Source organism: Dasypus novemcinctus, chromosome 26 (genome assembly GCF_030445035.2).
Source record: "Dasypus novemcinctus isolate mDasNov1 chromosome 26, mDasNov1.1.hap2, whole genome shotgun sequence".
Taxonomy (NCBI): Eukaryota; Metazoa; Chordata; class Mammalia; order Cingulata; family Dasypodidae; genus Dasypus; species Dasypus novemcinctus.
The window spans coordinates 32,999,880-33,017,896 of record NC_080698.1 but is presented as its reverse complement, the minus strand read 5'-3'; the positions used below and the strand labels follow the sequence as shown (position 1 = coordinate 33,017,896).

General features: G+C 40.3%; 1 protein-coding gene across 7 annotated transcripts in view; it reads left to right on the top strand.

The window, feature by feature from the left end:
- FOXP1 (forkhead box P1) overlaps positions 1–18,017 on the top strand; it is a 528,438-nt gene that overhangs the window by 168,890 nt on the left and 341,531 nt on the right. Inside the window, exon 1 of one of the 7 annotated variants that reach the window (XM_058288481.2) lies at positions 12,609–12,780. The exons of the other annotated variants lie outside the window; for them this stretch is intronic. The gene's annotated coding sequence lies outside the window, so the exon portion shown is untranslated. Of the gene's footprint in view, positions 1–12,608; positions 12,781–18,017 lie in introns of those variants that run through there. 7 annotated transcript variants of the gene reach the window in all.

The window sequence follows — 18,017 nt, the reverse complement described above, 5'->3', positions numbered from 1 at the left end:
GACACATTGGGTGGGGGTGGGAATTGAGGTCAGGATTAGGGATGAGCCCAGTGCCCAGTGGTGGCCTGCCTGCTTGCCTTTTGGCGGGCCCAAGCTAGCAGGCCAGAGTTTTCAATGGGCTCCTGGGGTCCCTAGGGTGTTGAAAGAGCCAGCAGCTGGAAGCAGGCCCCAGGGGGTGGGGCAGGAGCCCCCCGGACCCCCAATGAAAAAAAAAATTGGGGAGCAGGATGGGCGGATGAGGCTTTGTCATTTATGTAGGAACTCAGGCGCACGTGTAAAGCAGCTGGGAGGCTTGCGACCTGAACCATCCACATCGATTTTGAGATTCATCCGGTCTCAGAATTACTGAAATGTGGTGAGGGAAGCTATTCAGGACTGGAAGACATTTTATGAATATGTATTTTGCAAAGTTCAGTATATCTTGCAGTGTGGGTGAATTTGAAGAGAGCAAGTCCAAAAAGAGCCTTGAGAAAGCACTGGCACACCTGTGTTAGCTGGTGAATCTCTGTAGGGAGACAAAGAAAATGGAGCAGATGTGATTGTTGAATGTGGGACAGGAGTCAAAGGTGCTTCCAGAGTGTTTGGCTTCATTAACTAGGTAGATGGTGGTAACATTCACCAAGGGAAGGACCGTGGAGGAAGAGAAGACTGTTGAAGCAAGGGGCAGATGATGGAGGGCGGAAGTCACAGGAAGAACACTTGGAGAGGACCATTGGAGAGGAAGGAGGGTCAGCCCTGCCAAATGGCGCCAGTGAACCAAATCAGAAGGGTCTGAAAACTGTGAAGGACGTTGGGTAGAGAGAAGCTACAGTGCATGGCGAGGGCTGAAGTATGTGTGGGAGGTAGGTAAATGGAGAGAGTGTAGACAACTCTTCCCAAATATTTGTGAAAGGGAGGAGAGAAAAGAGGATTAGAATCCTTAGGGGATGCAGGGTTGAAGTTTTGTTTTATAAATGAACAGAATCTTTCACTTACACTTTATTAAGTATAAATTTTAAAAATTGTAAAACTTCAGATGCCTCTAGCAAGTTAAAAGATCTTTGGAGGTAAGAATAGAAGCTTCTGTGGGCAAGCAAGTGTTTCAAAAGGATAGGGACTTCTAGGGGCAAGCAAGTCGAAGCTCAGTAGGGTAGACCCACAATAAAAAATAACCCACCTTGTCATGGTGGTCTGGGGGCTTTTGGAGCAGAGGGATTCAGGTCCCCCCAGTTCAAAAAGCTTTGAGGCCATTGTGAGTATACAGCATGCAGTGTTTATTGGAAGTGCATGTTTTTGTTGAAAATTTCTATCAGAATGTGAAGGTGATTAATACAAGCTGTGGTGCCAGAGCAGTCAAGTAGTTTTCTAGAAAATTCACTCAGTGGCAGTACCTTAGCCTCCAATACAACTTGGGAAAGACAGCCACTTTGAACTGTTTCTGCCCTCTTTTTGGATACCATGTAATTCTATCCTTTTTATAAATGTCCTCCTCACCCCTAATTTTGTGTGTGCTTTCCTAATGGAACACATCGTTACTTATGTTCAGTCACCATGTTAATTTACAGTGTATTTTGGAATTTCAAGAAGTGAAAAATGGAGAGGTATTACAGCTTCTCTTTGTTTTACTGAAGAGATTTTTACTACCTAGACTTTGACATCCTCTATCTTAGTTTATCTTTAATAAGTCTTTAACTGGCAACATTTTGTCCATTAGCTCCATCCTAATCACCTCTCAAAATGGTCAGATTTACAAGCAACACATGACAAGGAAAATGTAGAAAATCAGCCCGCCTCTTTTGACATTCAACAGCAGCATTCATCCAAATAGTGGAAAAGTTTATTTGCTTTCTGTGAAGACGTGCTAAGTGATTTTGCAGTTTGAGTGGTATGGCCTTATAGCACTTAGGCCTGCATTTATTAAATAAATTTGTTCTCTAACTCAAGTGTTAAGTGTGTATTACGAAACCTCAAAGCCAATTTCAGTGATTGCAATGTGCAAATATTTTTCAAATTATGTAATTAAATAGGACTTGGCCTGCCAGGTCCACCGAAGTAATTTATTAATTGAGTAGTCTGATTTAATTGTATGTTATTTTCATTTATTCAGGGAAGTGCCTGCATCTCTTGCAGAGATAGGGGGCTATAGTGAGCCTGTCTGGGGAGGTACAGAGGTCTTCTCCAAGAAATATTTAGCACCAATTAAATATTAACCAAGAAAAAGGAACTTGCTCCTTCTGTCCCAGAAGCTCAATTCTGATGTCTGACTGGTGATTTAAGGGGGGTGGGAGGGAAAGACTGCTAGATAGAGTTATTTGTAATTCACATTGCTTATCACTGCATTATTTTAAAACGAATCGTTCTAAGATCTCTTTTTGCCTTAATTGTGCCTGGACACAGGGTTATATAAAGTATGTGAGTAAAAAGAAAAGCCCCTTTTAATTCAGTGTTAGCTACATCGAGCTATGGCTAAAGCCATGCTGTATCTGTTTCCTTAAAATGTCATTTTAAAGGTATTGTGGTTTCGGAGCAGCAGCTGTGACTGAAAAGTATGTAAACTAAGCTGTTCTTGCTCATATCATTTTTATATTCTTATGTCAGACCAGAAGGCAGCTTTAAATTTATTTTTCATTGTGTATTAGTTCTAGAGTCCGTGTGTTTTTTTCTTTCTTTCTTTCTTTCTTGGGAACATATGTTCTTTGAGATGTGTTATACTCAAGCATTTAAGAAAATAACAATGGGGGGGGGGAAGGGAGTTACAGAAATAGTTCCTCATTTGAATATTGTATTGGGGGGAAGATTAATTAAAAGAAATTAACTTTTACAAAGTAAAACTTGAGGGCCTAGCATCTGTGTTGTAGGAAATGAAAGAATTTAGGCACACTGTACTAAATCACGTGAAAAGCAGTAACTTTTAGAAGCCCAGATTGCTTTCCCAAAAGGAAAATATTTTTTGTTGCTATTAAATATGGTTTATATTGCTACTTCAGAACTTTTTTTTCCAGTGGGGTCATTTACGTAAATTCTTAGTTAATATTTTTATATAGAAACGTCTTTGTCTCTGGAACCCTCCTCTGTGAATTCCCATTTAATATGCGGTTGTGGATAAGTATTTATTCATACCATGTGGTACCGCACACCTGATCAAGTGACAGCACGGCGTCATGTTAGCCAGCAAAATATTTGAGGGACTTTTGAGGAATGGTGGTAGAAGAACCACCGAGGGTTGAAGGAGACAACAATAATGGGAATTTTCTTTTCCTATACCATTTCAACATGTATAAGACCTCACTTTTACTGTGGAAATTTGGAATATACGATAGAGAAATATTCCTTTTTTTTAAAGGGTTGTAAAAGCTGAATAGAGGGTATGAGCTATTAGAAGTCCCATGGGGAATACAATTTGATTTTATGTAATAACGTTTTATATATATATTTGGGGGCTATTCTATTTTTGCTATATTCCCTCAGAGCTCAGGACTACACTTTGAGAGTTGTTTCTCAATGATGTATTTTTCCAGCTTTTGGAAAAAAATTTAGCCCTAAGAAGATTTTGTTGATTTGCTTCATTATTTCTGACCACATATGGGTGCCCTAAATGCAGAAAGTTGCTAATGGAGGAAGGTGGGTCCTTCGTCGGGCCACTGTTCTGCTTGTCGCTCTCCTGCTCTGGCCGGGCCATGGGTGGACCCTGGTTGAGTACAGGATCCTTGGCGTCCTTCAGGGAGTAAGCTGCCTTGGCAATCCTCTCGTCAAAGCCTTGGGAAAAGGCCTCTTGGAGCGTGTGGGATGATGCTCCTGTTTTCCGTTAGAAAACAGGTACAGCACAGGCATTGGCCATCCAGGATGGATGGTAGCTCTAGCACTGGAGCAAGACTCTGGAGGCTTCCCACTGTGTGTTTTGAGGAGTCTTGGGAAGTTTAGGACAGTGGCTAAGGATGTACACAGAATGCTTAGGAGCAATGAACTGTTTCCTGAGAAGGACAGGATTATTTCAGCATTTTAACTTGTTCAGGTGCACCACTGCATACAGTTCATCAACATCCCTGAGGTCCCCCTCATTTTACCAGTCAGGCCTCTGGGCTCTGGAGAGGGGAATGTACTTAGCAAATTCTAGCTGAGTTGTTGGCAGATCCAGGAGTAGACCCACTGTCTGTTGCCTTCTAACAAAATATTCTTTCCATTTCCCTTTGCTTTCTCTGAACTAAGGTGTGGCATTATCTCCCTTCCACTTACTTCAAACCAGAGTTGGTTAAAAGAAACTTTCTTACGAACAAAAACTAAGAGGAAAAATCAAATAAAAGCAGGTCCCTGGAGCACTAAAGTAAATGACTCTATAGCAAGTTAGCTTGTTTAGATCCTAGCTTCAGATGCAACTGGCTGGCACAGCTTATGGGGCACTGTGATGCCTGCTTCCATTCTCATGCTTCTTTGCTGCCTTGGACTCTGCTCCAAAATCTCCTTTTAAAATGACTGATGTTTCCTTGTTAGCTGGGAGTCAGAGGCTCTGGTCCCCTGCTTTGGTCCCCACCACCTTCATGACCTTAGTCACACATGAAATCCACTCCCAATGAGGAAGGGGGGTAGAAGCCTTAGACCCCTCCAAGGTGCCTTTCACCTCTAAAGTGTTTTTCATTTTTCTCTCCCCTCAGGGTATTTTTTTCTCATCACAGCTTTATTCCTTCCACTTTTAGGAGTCTCGGTCACAATGGATGCAAATTTTGGTCATGGAGACACAAGACATCTCCTTAGCTGATCCCCAAGCCCTTCTTTGGGGAAGTTCTTGCTTGTTGTCGTTGGCAAAACTTGGCCAAAGAATTTCTGGTTAAATATTTTGAGTGGGATTTGTGCTTTTCTTTTCTATTACTATCATCATCATCATCATTTCTGTCACTGATAAAGCTCATGGTGTCACTGGGTGGTGGTTGTATGGCCTTCTCCCACCCCACTAAAGAACCTCATGAAAGATTGTATGATGAAGAAAGTGCCTTAGCAATTAAATAAAAAACCTGGTTCATATAAAGAGACTTGTTTCTATATGGAAAATATGAGCCTTTTTTTTTTTTAAATGGACCAGGTGTGGATTAGTTCACTGAACCTTTCACCCAGCCGTATTCCCGCTTGTAATTCTTCTGAGGCATAGTTCAGCCAAGTCAAAGAAACATGTTATTAAAGGTGAGCTGAAAGGCATTTAAAAAATAAACAAACTGTTTAAGATCCTAAATCAGTAACAGAATCTATATGCACAGACTTGAAAAGCACAAGAAAATGTGTTTCAATACCTTTGGGTTCCAGACCAGATTCTCCTCCTGCCTTCTTTGAAGATCTCCCCAAAGTCCTTTTTGGTTGTTGGCAAGACATGCAGCCGACGCCGGGCTTGGAGTGGAGCTGTTTTGTAGCTAACGAGTTGCCCTCCGCGACCAAGGTGGGTGAGACCCCAATCTTACATCTGTATTTCTCCAGCTAACATTGAGGGAAAAATAATAAGTACTGCTATTTTATTTTTGCACCATGTTTTAAGAAGTTTAAAATCTGATATGCATTCTCTCCTTTTTTCTAGCCTGTCACATGGTAGACGACCACATATTAACAACTCGTAGAGGTGGCAGAAATGAGACATAGGCAGTTTTAGATTTGCTTAAGTTGTATTATCCCTGTTCATAATAACAGCAGCTATCATTTTTTTTAGCACTTTTTACTGTTAATGTATTCATTCCTCACAGCCACATTATGTACAACAATTAAGCCTCTTTTATGGATATGCTTATTGAGGGGCAAAGAATTTAAGTAATTTGCCAGAGTTCACAAGGCCAGTGAGCAGCAGAGCTGAGATTTGAACTCCGCTTCTTGAAACTAAGCTTGCAAGCTCTGAACTGTGCTATGCTAAACTTACTATGAATGCTGTATTATGTTATACTTAATTTTAAATGAGGCAGCTCAAAGCAGCATTAAAAAGTAAAGGTATTGTCCTGTATACCCTCAAACTTGCCTATTCCCCCCCCCCAACTTTCAAAACCTTTCTATTGTCTTTCTGTTTTCTTTCTGTTGTTTCTATATAATAGCCTGTTTCTAGTTAAGCAATGCCTGTCTGTCATTTGTATCCTATTGTGCTGCTTCTCCTTTGCTTATCTTAAACTTTCATTCTGATTCTGGAATTATGGAAAGGCATTTCCCTATTTTTGAAGTAATTTCAAATGACAGGAGTAAGGGGGGAGAGGTATTTTAAGGATGAGTCTTCCTGGGCCTTCCTGGCCCACTATTACCAGGTGAGCAGCTCCTTTCACAGGGAACTTTGGGAACTCGAAGCCCACATTTTCGGTTGTGCAAACAGTCCTTTTTTTTTGGTCAGAAATTTATACTGAGTTTAAAAAAATTAGTCCCGCATTCTTGCTTTACATGACAGAAAAGAGGATGACTTTGGGCAACAGCTTTGTCAGATATACTTTTGTGAGTTTGTCAAGTCATCTGTTTCAACCATTCTTGTTTTAGGAATATTAACTTGTACTATTGGGGAAGCAGCACGATAAGGGAACAGTTGTGCCATCCTTCTACCAGGTGTTCCTCCTACTTTATCAGGTTCTTGGGGGGACCCAGGGAGCAGTGTCGTCATCAGGACTAAATGTTTCTTCTTGTCATTATTAAAATGGTATCCTATTAGTACAAAAACCTTTCTAGCTAAGGAGCCAAGAGGGTTAGCCACAGCTTGATTCTAAATTGTACTGAAGTTTTAGCAGGAGCTAGAAAGGTGGTGAGTTCAGAAGAGCCTAAAGTTGGGTCAAAGTTGAACATAGCAGGGAGCTGGAACCTGCAAATGTCAGGGAATTCAGGAAAAGGGGCATGGGAAAGGAAATGGGAGAAAAGTTGCCAGGAAAAGTTGCCTCATCATTTGGCAATTTCTCTGGTGGCCAAAAGGTAAGTTTCTACTTTCGGATCACTTACTAACACTGTGGACACAAAGCTGCCAACAACTTTTGCAGTTTAAGGACGAAAAACATTGGGGTGTGAGTAACAGAGGGAGATCATTACTTTCAGGGAAGGATTGTTGGAGGTTTTTCCAACTATAGTGACAGTGTGAGTGGGTATGCTCTTGAGCGTCTTCCTCCCAGGGTCAGCATGCCCACAATAAAGTTTAGCTCTGGAACCGTCCTGGCTGCTCTCTGTTTACCAGGAATGGGAGCCATTGTGTTGTCTTCCTAGGGCTTCCGTGACAAAGCACCATAAACCAGGTGGCTCCAAACTGGCAAAAGCTATTGTCCCAGAATCCTGGAGAGTAGAAGTCTGAACTTAAAACCTGTAGGGGAGACTCCATCCTTACCTCTCCCTAGCTTTCCTGGCTCCTGGTGGTTTGCTGACAGTCATTGGCTTGAAGCTGCAGCAGTTCCAGCTCTGCCTCTGTCGTCACGTGGCCTTCTCCCCTGTCTGTGCCTCTGCGTCTAAATTCCCCTCTTCTTTTAAGAACACCAGTCGTATTGAATTAAGGCCTGCCCTACTTCAGTTTGACTTCATCTTAGCTAATTGCAGCTTCAGAGATCCTCTTTCCAAATATGGTCATCATATTCATGGAACCAAGAGGCAGGACTTGAACGTATCTTTTTAGAGAACACAGTTCAACCCATAACAGCCACTGTACACATTACAGTGTAAATGGAGACGCTGGAATAAGATCCAGGGATGCTTTTGTTCAAGTCACATGCCGGTTGGTGTTTTCCATACATTCTCTGTATATTTACTGAGCATCTACCATGTGTAGCTACTGTGCTGTGCTGGGATTCTGTAAGCACAGCACACTCCTTGCCTTCATGGAGTTTATAGTCTGATATTCTGTCCCAAACTGAAATGCACACAGTCAAGATGAACCCAGTGTGTCTTTATCTTTTGCCTAAATGTCCCCAGAAAAACCAAATAGAATTATATTCAGCTGCAGATTGGAGACGCCTAGAGCCAGATGTGGCCACTGGAAGAGTATCTTTGACAGCTTGTCATCTGGCTCCAGCTGTGCTAACCTAGACCTGGTAGGCCGCCATGTGTTCCGGCTGCCAACTGGTGGCCAGACACCAGTGCAGGCTTAAACAATTAGCAGAATCCCTCATCCGGTGGCTGGAGCCGCTGTGTGTGTCTTACACATTACCACTCTCCAGACTGGAAGCCTCTGTGGGCCTGGGCAGAAACGCCTAGAAGGGAACCAAAAGTCAGTCCCTCAGGACATCAGACAAGGCTTCCTTATCCCAGAATGTGGAGAGGGATGCACATGAAGTGGAAATCTAATGTCAGTGAGAAAACAGAAGTCAAGCAGACGTGGGGCCGTGCAAATCTTGATTCTGACTAAGAACACTTGCCTAACATAGAATGCTTGCCTTCCAGCGTACCCCTGCAAAAAACCAACGAGTAGCATTTGTCTGTGACCATCTTTTTCCCCAGTTATTTTTTAAAAAATTGTTGCCCCTTTGTGAAAGGCATTCGATGACCTTTGTTGATTTAAAAAAAAAAAAGTATTAATGCCGACCTTTTTGAAATAAAGCTATGTGCCATAGCTTTTAAGTATCTATTTCTATCTGCCTGCCAAAATAAAGCATGTAAATAAATAAAATGCTTTGGCCTACCTGTGTGTGACATACTAGTTTATAATCTGTAGCGTTTCTGATTTCACTTACCCGCAGGCCCTGCTATCATTCAGAAAAAGAATGGTTTTGATCATCCATTGTCCAGCACAGCTCCCAACAACATAGTAGTTGTTTAGTAAATGTTTGTAGAATGAGTTGAATAAGTAAAAATTCCAGTGTGCATGCTGACCTTCAAGGGACATAATTAAAAATTAGTCAAGTTATTTTAAATACTAAATGAGAGGAACAGCCCATAATTTAGTGCCTCTGCCCCTGAAAAGGGTAAAGGTTTTAATTGGAATAATTTTAAGATTCTTTTTTCAGATGCCCACATCTAAAGTCTGATTGTAACAGAAAGCAGAAGATGGTAGAGATTAAAGTTTTAAAGGGGGCTTCTATTGACAGTGGACAGATATGCCCATGTTAATACACCTTTCCCACAGTGAGGTTCTTCAAAGAAGACCCATTCTGAATAAGTAACGACGACAGTAAAAACTCCCAAATAATGAATAAAGATGGGGACAAATGTAAAGATACCAGTTAATGTGTAAAAATCAGCTTTTGCATTCTAACTACTTTGTGTAAATTGGTTGTGCAGGAAACATAAGTGAAGCCATTTGGTTTTGTGGCATTGGTGTGGGCTGGCTAAGGGGGTGGGGGATAAAGTTAAGGCATTGATACTGTATGCGGAGAGCCAGATGGTTGAATTACACATCTTTTGTGTTCTTGTTTGCTTCTTAAAGCAGTTGCAGAATTTTGCCCTTGGCGATATTTTCTTCGTGCTTATGGTCTCTGCTATGAATTTACTTTTGTCAGAGTACTTTGAAAGAAAAGCCCTGCTCGCTATTTTTTTTCCCTTACATTATAAACTTGTCAAGTCAACAGTGTGTTCTTAAAAGTATTATTTAAATGTTTAGTATGTTAGTAAATAGTGGGAGGATCAGGTTTTCTTTTTTCTTAGCACAGTGATTTCAACCATATTTTATGTCAATTCAGAGGGAAAAATGTCAAAATTATAAATATGGAATTGGCAGATGGATCGATGGGTAGATGGATAGTGAAGAGGTTTATCTGATTAGAGTTTTAACTTTTCCGTTAGGTTTAGCAGGTTCTCAGGTTGCAGTTTACCTGTTGTGTTTTATCAGCAGGTCTGACTTGATGGTATTTAAGTTGACTGAGTGCCGGCTAGGATAGGCTGGGCTTTGCCTGGGTGTTAGGTTGGCATTTATTATAACTGTTTATCACACTACCACCGACATTTTTTATTTCCCACAAAAGCAAAGTATCTTTTGAGATCATGAGTGGCAAGAGCTATTTAAGATGTTCTTTTTCCATAGAAGAAATGATAGTTTATCATTGCATGCATTTACTAAGTAATTGTTTTAGGGCTATTTTTTCCCCGTCATGATGGAATGCATCAGAATAATTTAATGTCCTTTTTACAGCCTCAGCCTATATTTTTTCCTTTGCCCAAAAGAGAGAAGAGCCCAAATGTCGGATCCTTGGGCGATGGTTTATTCTCCTGTTGTGCGCGGATTTCCAGTTTTAGTGGGAACCTGCAGTCCTTGATGAGAAAACAGGAAACTTACAGCCCTAACCTTATTGAAATCTCTGCCTAGTGCAGTCTCAAGTCTGAGGCGACTCCTTCCAATAATGAAGCCATTGTACGCATCATATCTGATCAGTTCTTGAAATGTTTTAGTAAGTCTATCTTACAACATTATGAGAAGATAATCAGCAGCCTTAGAAGGTCCCCATCTGGACTGTAGAGTTCTTTTACTGAAAGATGTTTTGCCTTTTTGAGATAGCTCTCGCGTTTCATCATCTGTTCCGCTGAGATGAAGTGCATATGAAAAGTCAGTGACTCTGAATCCATCTGTTGTTATTATTTTCCACTGATAATTGGCTTGAACAATGAAATGTCTGTGTCTGCAGCCTTTGAAACTGTACACCCTGTTTATTTTCTGGAGGTCTTGCTGCAACTACTCCCCCCGCTTCTTCCCCCTTCATTTTCTCTAGAGCTTACAGTGAGTGGCGCTTGTGTGAGGATGACATCTTTGACTCTGTGCATCAGTATGTGTCACTCAGCATCTAAAGCTTGCATACGGATTTTTGTCACAATCCCCCTGCCTGTGCCATGTGCTCCAATATCCAGCACTCTTTCAGCAAGGAGCATTAGCTGGGCCACAATGCATAGATCCCTTACCTGGACTGTCTTCTTTATTTCACTGCCCTCATTAAAATATTAATTTAGAGTATAGTATCTAATACCTATGGAATTAGATACTACCTATAATTGTATAATACATTCACTTGCATCCAGGTTTGCAGATGCAGAGCATTAATATTGGATTCCACTAACAGCACTTCCATTAGCTTGCTCAACCAGTATGAGATATAGATGAGCTGGGAAGCATAACTACCCGCCAGAACTGCCAAAACAGTCATTAGAGGCTCCATTGGGATGGACAAAGGCTTTTTCACAGTGATATACTGATTAAATTTTGTTGTATGGTTTATTTGCATCAAGGTTAGATCACTATCGTCCATGGAAACTGATTCTCTAACACCTTATTTGGGAGGTAATTTCAAGGCAAAATGGTGAACAAAATTGGCATCTTCAGTTTTATTCTGGGACCCCTTCTTAGAGAATCTGTACTTTATTATTTGGGGCTTTGGGAATCTTTTTATTTTGCTTCTCTTTTCCCCATGATATGCCATTGTATATGTTTGAGATTAATTATTTGGTTCATGGGCAATTTTTTTTTAAACTTTTCAATAATATTCTTCTACTTTGATGGCAGAATGATATGGCCAGGGGAGAGTCTTGTGTTAATATAGTGCAGCTCATTTTTGAAATTAAAGCTGCCTTTCCTCAGCCAGGATAATAGTGATGTCCTCTGCAGCTATGACAGATCTGTGATCTACCCTTTTGGGTTCAAATAATAGTGTAGGCATATTATGGAATAGTGTTGCTGGATTTGCCCCCAGAAGTATGGGGTGGCTTTAGAAATTAAACAAACATTATCATATTTGTTTTCATCAAAATCATTGCTTTACAGTCCTGCAAAAAGTTATTTAAAAATAATTGTTACTAAGATCAACATGTAGCTAGGATATACACTACACAGAGGTCAATGTAAGTTGGCTCCGTCAACTAAGAAAGGGTAGTTAAGAATTCTTAGTGTCCACGTGTTTTTTCACTTGCTTAAAATCCTGGGTTCTAAGGACAAATTACATTGAGGTATGGAATATTTTCTGCTGAAATGGAGAAAATTGTTGATTGTAATTATGTTATTTAATTGAAATTATAAGTGCTTGAGGCCACTTAGTTAAAAGCATCCTTTCTCATATAACGGTAATGCTTTGAAAGGAGTGGTCATGGATTGGTGACATTTGAAAAGCAGACGTTTGGTATATATTTTTGGAAAACTCAAATTGTTTGCTTTAAATGGTTAGTGAACTAAAGAGTGTAGTTAAGTAGCGTTTTGGGGATCTCTTCTCTTTAATTAGTTATGCATGTGTGTGTATATATTTTATATACATATATAAAACATATCTTTCTATAGGTGCAGATACACAAGAATCAGTTTATAATGTGCAAAGCAGTGAAATGAGGTGTATCTCTGACCTTAAATTGTGACCAAACAATGTGATTGTTTTAAACTCTTCTTGAGTGTTAGAGATTTAAATGCAACCCAAGGTAAAACTCTACTTACATTGAGCATGTGGAGTTCGTTTTGGAGGAGTTGGAGCTACAACAATAGCACTATATCCCTCTCCCCCTCAGCACCCCCCTCCCCCATGTGTGAGTTCTTAATTACAAAAGAATGCGATTCATTTTCATTGTTATTATAGCAACATAACATTGAACTGGCTCCTTGGAACAGGCAGTGTCTCCTGTCAGTGAGGACAGGTAGAAGGCACAGCGGGCGTCTGATTGAGCCAGTTATTCATTTGCTGAGTGTTTGTGTTTATGCAAAGGGGCCTCTTCCTGCATATTTAATCTAGAGTAAGGCAGTGGCTTTTGTTGTGTTTAGCCCACATACCTTCAGTCCTTCCCACACTGCCGCCAGCCTGGGAGCCCGAGAGCCCAGAGACTTCCCAGTGCCTGTAGTTTGCCCCTTTACAAACTCTCAACTTTCTTCTCTTGTGTAAAAATTGCCTCTCCAGCCCCAAAGCTTTGCCTCCTCACCATGAATCGGTAAGTGTATGCGAAGTCAAGGCTGATACTTTTGTTTCATTTTACAAATGTTTAGAAGCTACTTTGCTGCGCCTCTGGTCGCCTCCTGAAAGCAGGCTGGGTCCCCGCAGGCTGCGGGCTGCCCTGAAATAGACAAGTACAGGTGCCTGCTAGGAAATGTGGCTGAATTGGGGACTACGAGGCTCTTCTGGCCTTGGGGGCCGGGGTGGGGGGAGAACAAAAATGAGAGCGCGAACAGCTTTATTATTCTTTGTCCTAACAAATCCTGTTTTGTAACTACCCTGCAGATAATGCTGCCATTGTTTGCTAAAAGCCTTCCAACAGTGTACAAGACGGAACTGTAAGAAAGCAGCGAAACTCTGCTGCTGTATTGTCTGTGCCCGGGCCAGAGTCCTCCCTGAAGGTCTGTGCCGGAATAGGAAGGGTTTTCTCCTGTGGAAATCGAATCGTCTCTTCATTGATATTAATAGCACACTAGAGATGTTGGCCATGATGCTCAGAGAGGCGGCCGGGAGGGGAGGAAATCTGATCTTGGGGGGAGGAATGACAGCCTCTTGGCCCCTCGGTGGAGGAGACACATCCATCCAGGCTCAGCCTGCATAATAGCATCCTGGCTTAACTGTTTGCTCTAGGAATTTTAATCTTGAGCTGTTTGTTTTACTATCCGGGGTCCTGCTATTTTTTGTTCCTGTACTGCCTTCAGAGAGCACCATACTCGGGGTCTAACTCAGTCTTTTTAGAAAGTGAATAATAATAATAAAGACTCAGGGAAATGGTTGCAGTGTGCCTTTGGATCGTTCTGGAGCGTGGTAGAATTCTGTTTTCTGTTTGAGGGAAGAGTGATACAGTCACAGAAAGAAAGGAAGAGTGGCCACAGTCAAGAAGAGTAAGCCATCCAAGGGAGACAGGTCCTGGGTAAAGATTTTTCAGGACCTGGCAGTTGTGGCCACGGTCTAAAAACGGAGTTTTCCTTACCAGTTAACTGTTGCCTCTGTTTGAGTAACTCTTTTCAACAGAAGAGTGTGCTGTTCCCCCGCAGGTTGGAAACTGAGAATTTAAATAAAATTTCATCAACCTTATTAAAATATGTAGGGACTTGGGTCTTCTTGGGTACAAATCAGTCTAGAGACTTAGAAGCATTTATTAACAGTGAGGCTGCTGAAGGTTTTTAATAATAAAATTACAAATACCCTATCTAATTGTAAGTATATGACTTTTATACTTGGCTTTTAAGGGGAAAAATACTTTTTTATGAGGAAAAGTAACTCCGTCAGAGCACCTTCTGTGATTAGCGCTATTGTATTCTTAAATTTTGATTGATAGAGATAATAGTTTTCACTTAAAAATACAGACAGGTACTTTAACTTTCCATGACAATAGCTATTTGCATTTCTTTTATCTTTTTGTTTAACATTTGTGGGGGTTGGGATGGATTTGATTATTAACTCTTATTGCACACTAAAGGTAAATCTAAAACAAAGGCTTTGTTAGAGCTTCAAAGGGAAAACAGCAAATATTGTTTTTAGGTTTCAACATTTAAAGGCTGTTAAAGGATACCTATAAAATATTTTCACATGACCATGACCAGGGTTTTACTTTTCTGGAAGGTAAGAGCGTCGTTTTGCCAAATGAGATGGGCAGGCTTGGAGTTACAGGGGGCGGCCAGCCTGAAGTAATTTCATGTCAGGCATCGCGCGGGTGGTGTGGCCCGTGCCACATGGCTTCTTTTATTATAGTATTTAAATTTTTGCTTACTTCTTGGACCCCCAGGTTAGGCACTGTAACTTGGTGAGAGTCCCAGAGGGTGAGGAGAAAGGAAGTAAAATGTTACTTGCAGGAGGGGAACTTGGGAAATTATAGATCCAAAGCAGTGGATTTATTTGATAGAAGTAAAAGACATAGCATTTGTAAATCAGCAAGACTTATGTCTAAAGGCTCCTCTGGTCATAGAGGCCTGGGCTGCACGTGTTTCTTTTTCTTTTCTTCCCACTTTCTTTCCTCCCTCCCCCCCCCCCCGCCCCCCTTCTTCCTTCCTCTCCCCCTCCTGCCCCACCTTTGGTTCGCCTGTTCCTCCCCCTCTCCATTGTGGAACCCTATATATAACATAACATTTCCTATTTTAACCGCTTTCAACTGTAAAATTCACTGGTGACAATTACCTTCACAATGTTGCCCCTCCATCACTCTTCTTTCTTTTTCTCTTGCCTTCTCTCCCCCTTATGTCTTTTGGGGGTGGGGGCAATATTTGAAGTTCTTGGGGCATAGGAAAAAATCGAAATTGACTTCTGAGTAGATTTTCTTGTTTTGAGCACAGGACATGAAGTGACCTTGTATTATAATTTTTTAACTCATCATGTATGTGTTGCTATCCTTCTGTTTTTCTAAGAAATGACTGAAAAACAAGACATAAAGCCCACATGAGTTAAGATTCACTATTTAAAGAGGAAGCAGTCTTTTAGAAATTGGCCTATTTGGACTTTCTGCTTAAATGAAAAATGTCATTGGTTGGAGGATATGGGGAGTATATGAAGTTTAAACCATGTTCCTGAAATTCCAGAAAATATGTCTTCATCATAGGCCGTGGGCTTGGTTTACTCATTTCTACAGCCCCAGCAAGACCAGTGAGGAGTAGGTTCTTGGCCAGAATCTGCTGGACTGAAGGCTGAGATGATGTGTGTTGGCTCTCCTTCAGAGTCACCTTTGTTTGATTGTATAAAATGAAATATCTTGCAGAAATCCTGGTGTCAATCATATCCTTTAAGCTGCCATGAAGGAAAAGGGGAAAATCATTTTCACAAGAAATTAAGAGTATATGTTATTTATTTTCAGACTTTTGAAATGAGATCACACTTCCATGTTTAACTGTAACTCAGTTTGAAGTAGGACACACCAGTTAACAATATATGTTACATATCATAGAAATTAAATGAGGGGCAGAAAATGTCCATGGAGAACATAAATTTGAAGCATTGTAATAACATAAGGGTGAAATTCCTAATTGTGAGTGAGGGGTGTAGAGAGTTAGAGGAAGAAGAGGGTACATTAAGTTTCTGACCCTACTATGACAGGTGAAATTTGGCTTCTTGGTAAAGGTCATTGTGGTCATCAAACAGCTTCAGGTAAATGACACTATTGCAATCAGCAGTGAAAAGACCACAGAACAATTCTACTGTTCGAAAGATCTTAACTAGAATATTAACTGGCATAAAGGGAGATAAGTAATTTTTATGTGCCATATACTTGACTCACTTTTTAAACCAAAAACCAACAGGAAACTTTAAAAAGAAAAAGAGAAAAAGAAGAAAAATGCAATTCATGTGGTAACTGCATTTTTTAAATGAAGACAAGTGGGCAGGAGGGGAACGTCTTTTCTTTTTTTACTTGAAAGCTATACACGATCATTAAATTTTATTTTTGGTGTTGTTTATACTACCAGTGAGTTATTCAAATAAATAGTTGAACTGGAAATTTTTAATACATTTGAGAAGTAAGCATAGCCATAATTTTTTAAAAATGGCAAATACCATTTTGGACATGCAAGTTTTATGCTTTGAAAAAAAAAACTGAAATACAGATCTTTCTTCTAGTGTTGACTTCCGATTCAATTTCTAATCTAGTACTAATGCAGGTTCAGGCCCTAATTCAGGCACTACCCCCTAATTTTCTTGTCTCTTATATTGACACATTTCATTTAATTTAGCATGATGGCAAACAGCTGTTGAACTATAAATCTTTTCTCAGCATAGCTAGAAAAGTATCGTTTTGATTACTCTGCTAACGATAATACTTTTTCTAAAAACTAAAATCAACAGAGGTAAACTAATGAGTGGTCAAATGTGAATATGTATTAAAATTTATGGAACTTAGAAATGGAGGAAAATATGGTTGGTATCTCTTTGGCCATGCTTTTTGGTATGTAAGTGAAAATTAAATGTAGCCAATTTTGTATAGCTTTAATAGTCATGTGGTAGAGGGTCAGTAGTATACCTGTTATTATTCCTTTTTTTTTTTTTTTCAGGTAAAAATTGCACTTTAAAATCTTTGAGGGTGAACCAGTTAATAGTTTTGCTCTGGGTTCATTTACACACTGCACTGTGTAGATTAGCAATGATGTGTAGGGCAGTGCCTACCTGAAAATGTTTTCCAGGTTTGAAAGCAGTGCTAGAGATAACTTTATTCAAGGTAGGCATTTTCAGCAGTTTTTCAAAAATTAAATTTTAATAAGGTCCAGTTGTTTGCCAGGCCTATATGATAGCAAATCTCATCTGCATTGCAAAGCTTAATATTATAGGTCTGTCTGCCAAACATGCAAAAGTAGACACAGCTCAATAGACAAACATGAAAATTAGTTTAGAGCGTATGCATTGGAGAACATCTCAAGTAAAAAGGAATGAGAAAGGGCATTCTTGCTTTGAATTGAGTGGGGTCTGCCATAGTTCACTTACTTTACATTGACGATGTGGCGGTGGAAGTGGAAATGTTTGGTGTAAATGATACTGCTGTTTCTTACGTCTGCTGAGCTCTTTTTGTGTGGAGGGGGCTCCTGAGACTCCTGCTCTATCTTGAGTTCTGCAACCCAGACCATCATTTCTTTATATTTTCTTTTCTTATCACCATTTGCCCTGTAAGAGTTCTCACCACTGGAGAAACCAATCCTGGGGACACACATCAGCAGTAACGCACACGATTTTCATTTTCAATTTGAATTGTTTTGTTGTAAAAACAAAAAGGTTTGGGGGCAGGCTGCAGAATAGTAATTTCTAGTCCAGAGCTAGGGTTTTCCCCCACCCAAATGGTGAACATTTATGGTGAAAACCTCCAGTTTCCTCTTACAGTAAACATGAACGTTATGATTTCACTCACAGCCCGCATTTTTCCCCCCAATCTTAATGGTAAGAATCTGCATATACTTTACTTGCTTGTGGAAATGTCATAAATTGGCCTCAGATCAATTCCTCAATGATAGTATGCTTCAAAGTGCCACTTTCAAATTTTTAGTCCTAATGAAACAAGATTTAAATCTTCTCAGTGATATTTGCCTTTCCACACTCAGGGCAGACCACAGAGGGATAAGCAGGGATATATATTCTGTATAAAATTAATACCACGTCATTACATGTTATTCTGAAGAGTGAGCAAAAGGGTGTGAACGTTTAGTAAAATGACAATAAAATTTCACTGTCTTGAAAAAACATTTATGAGCATTTGGTCAGTTGGTATGGAATGAATCGTCTACC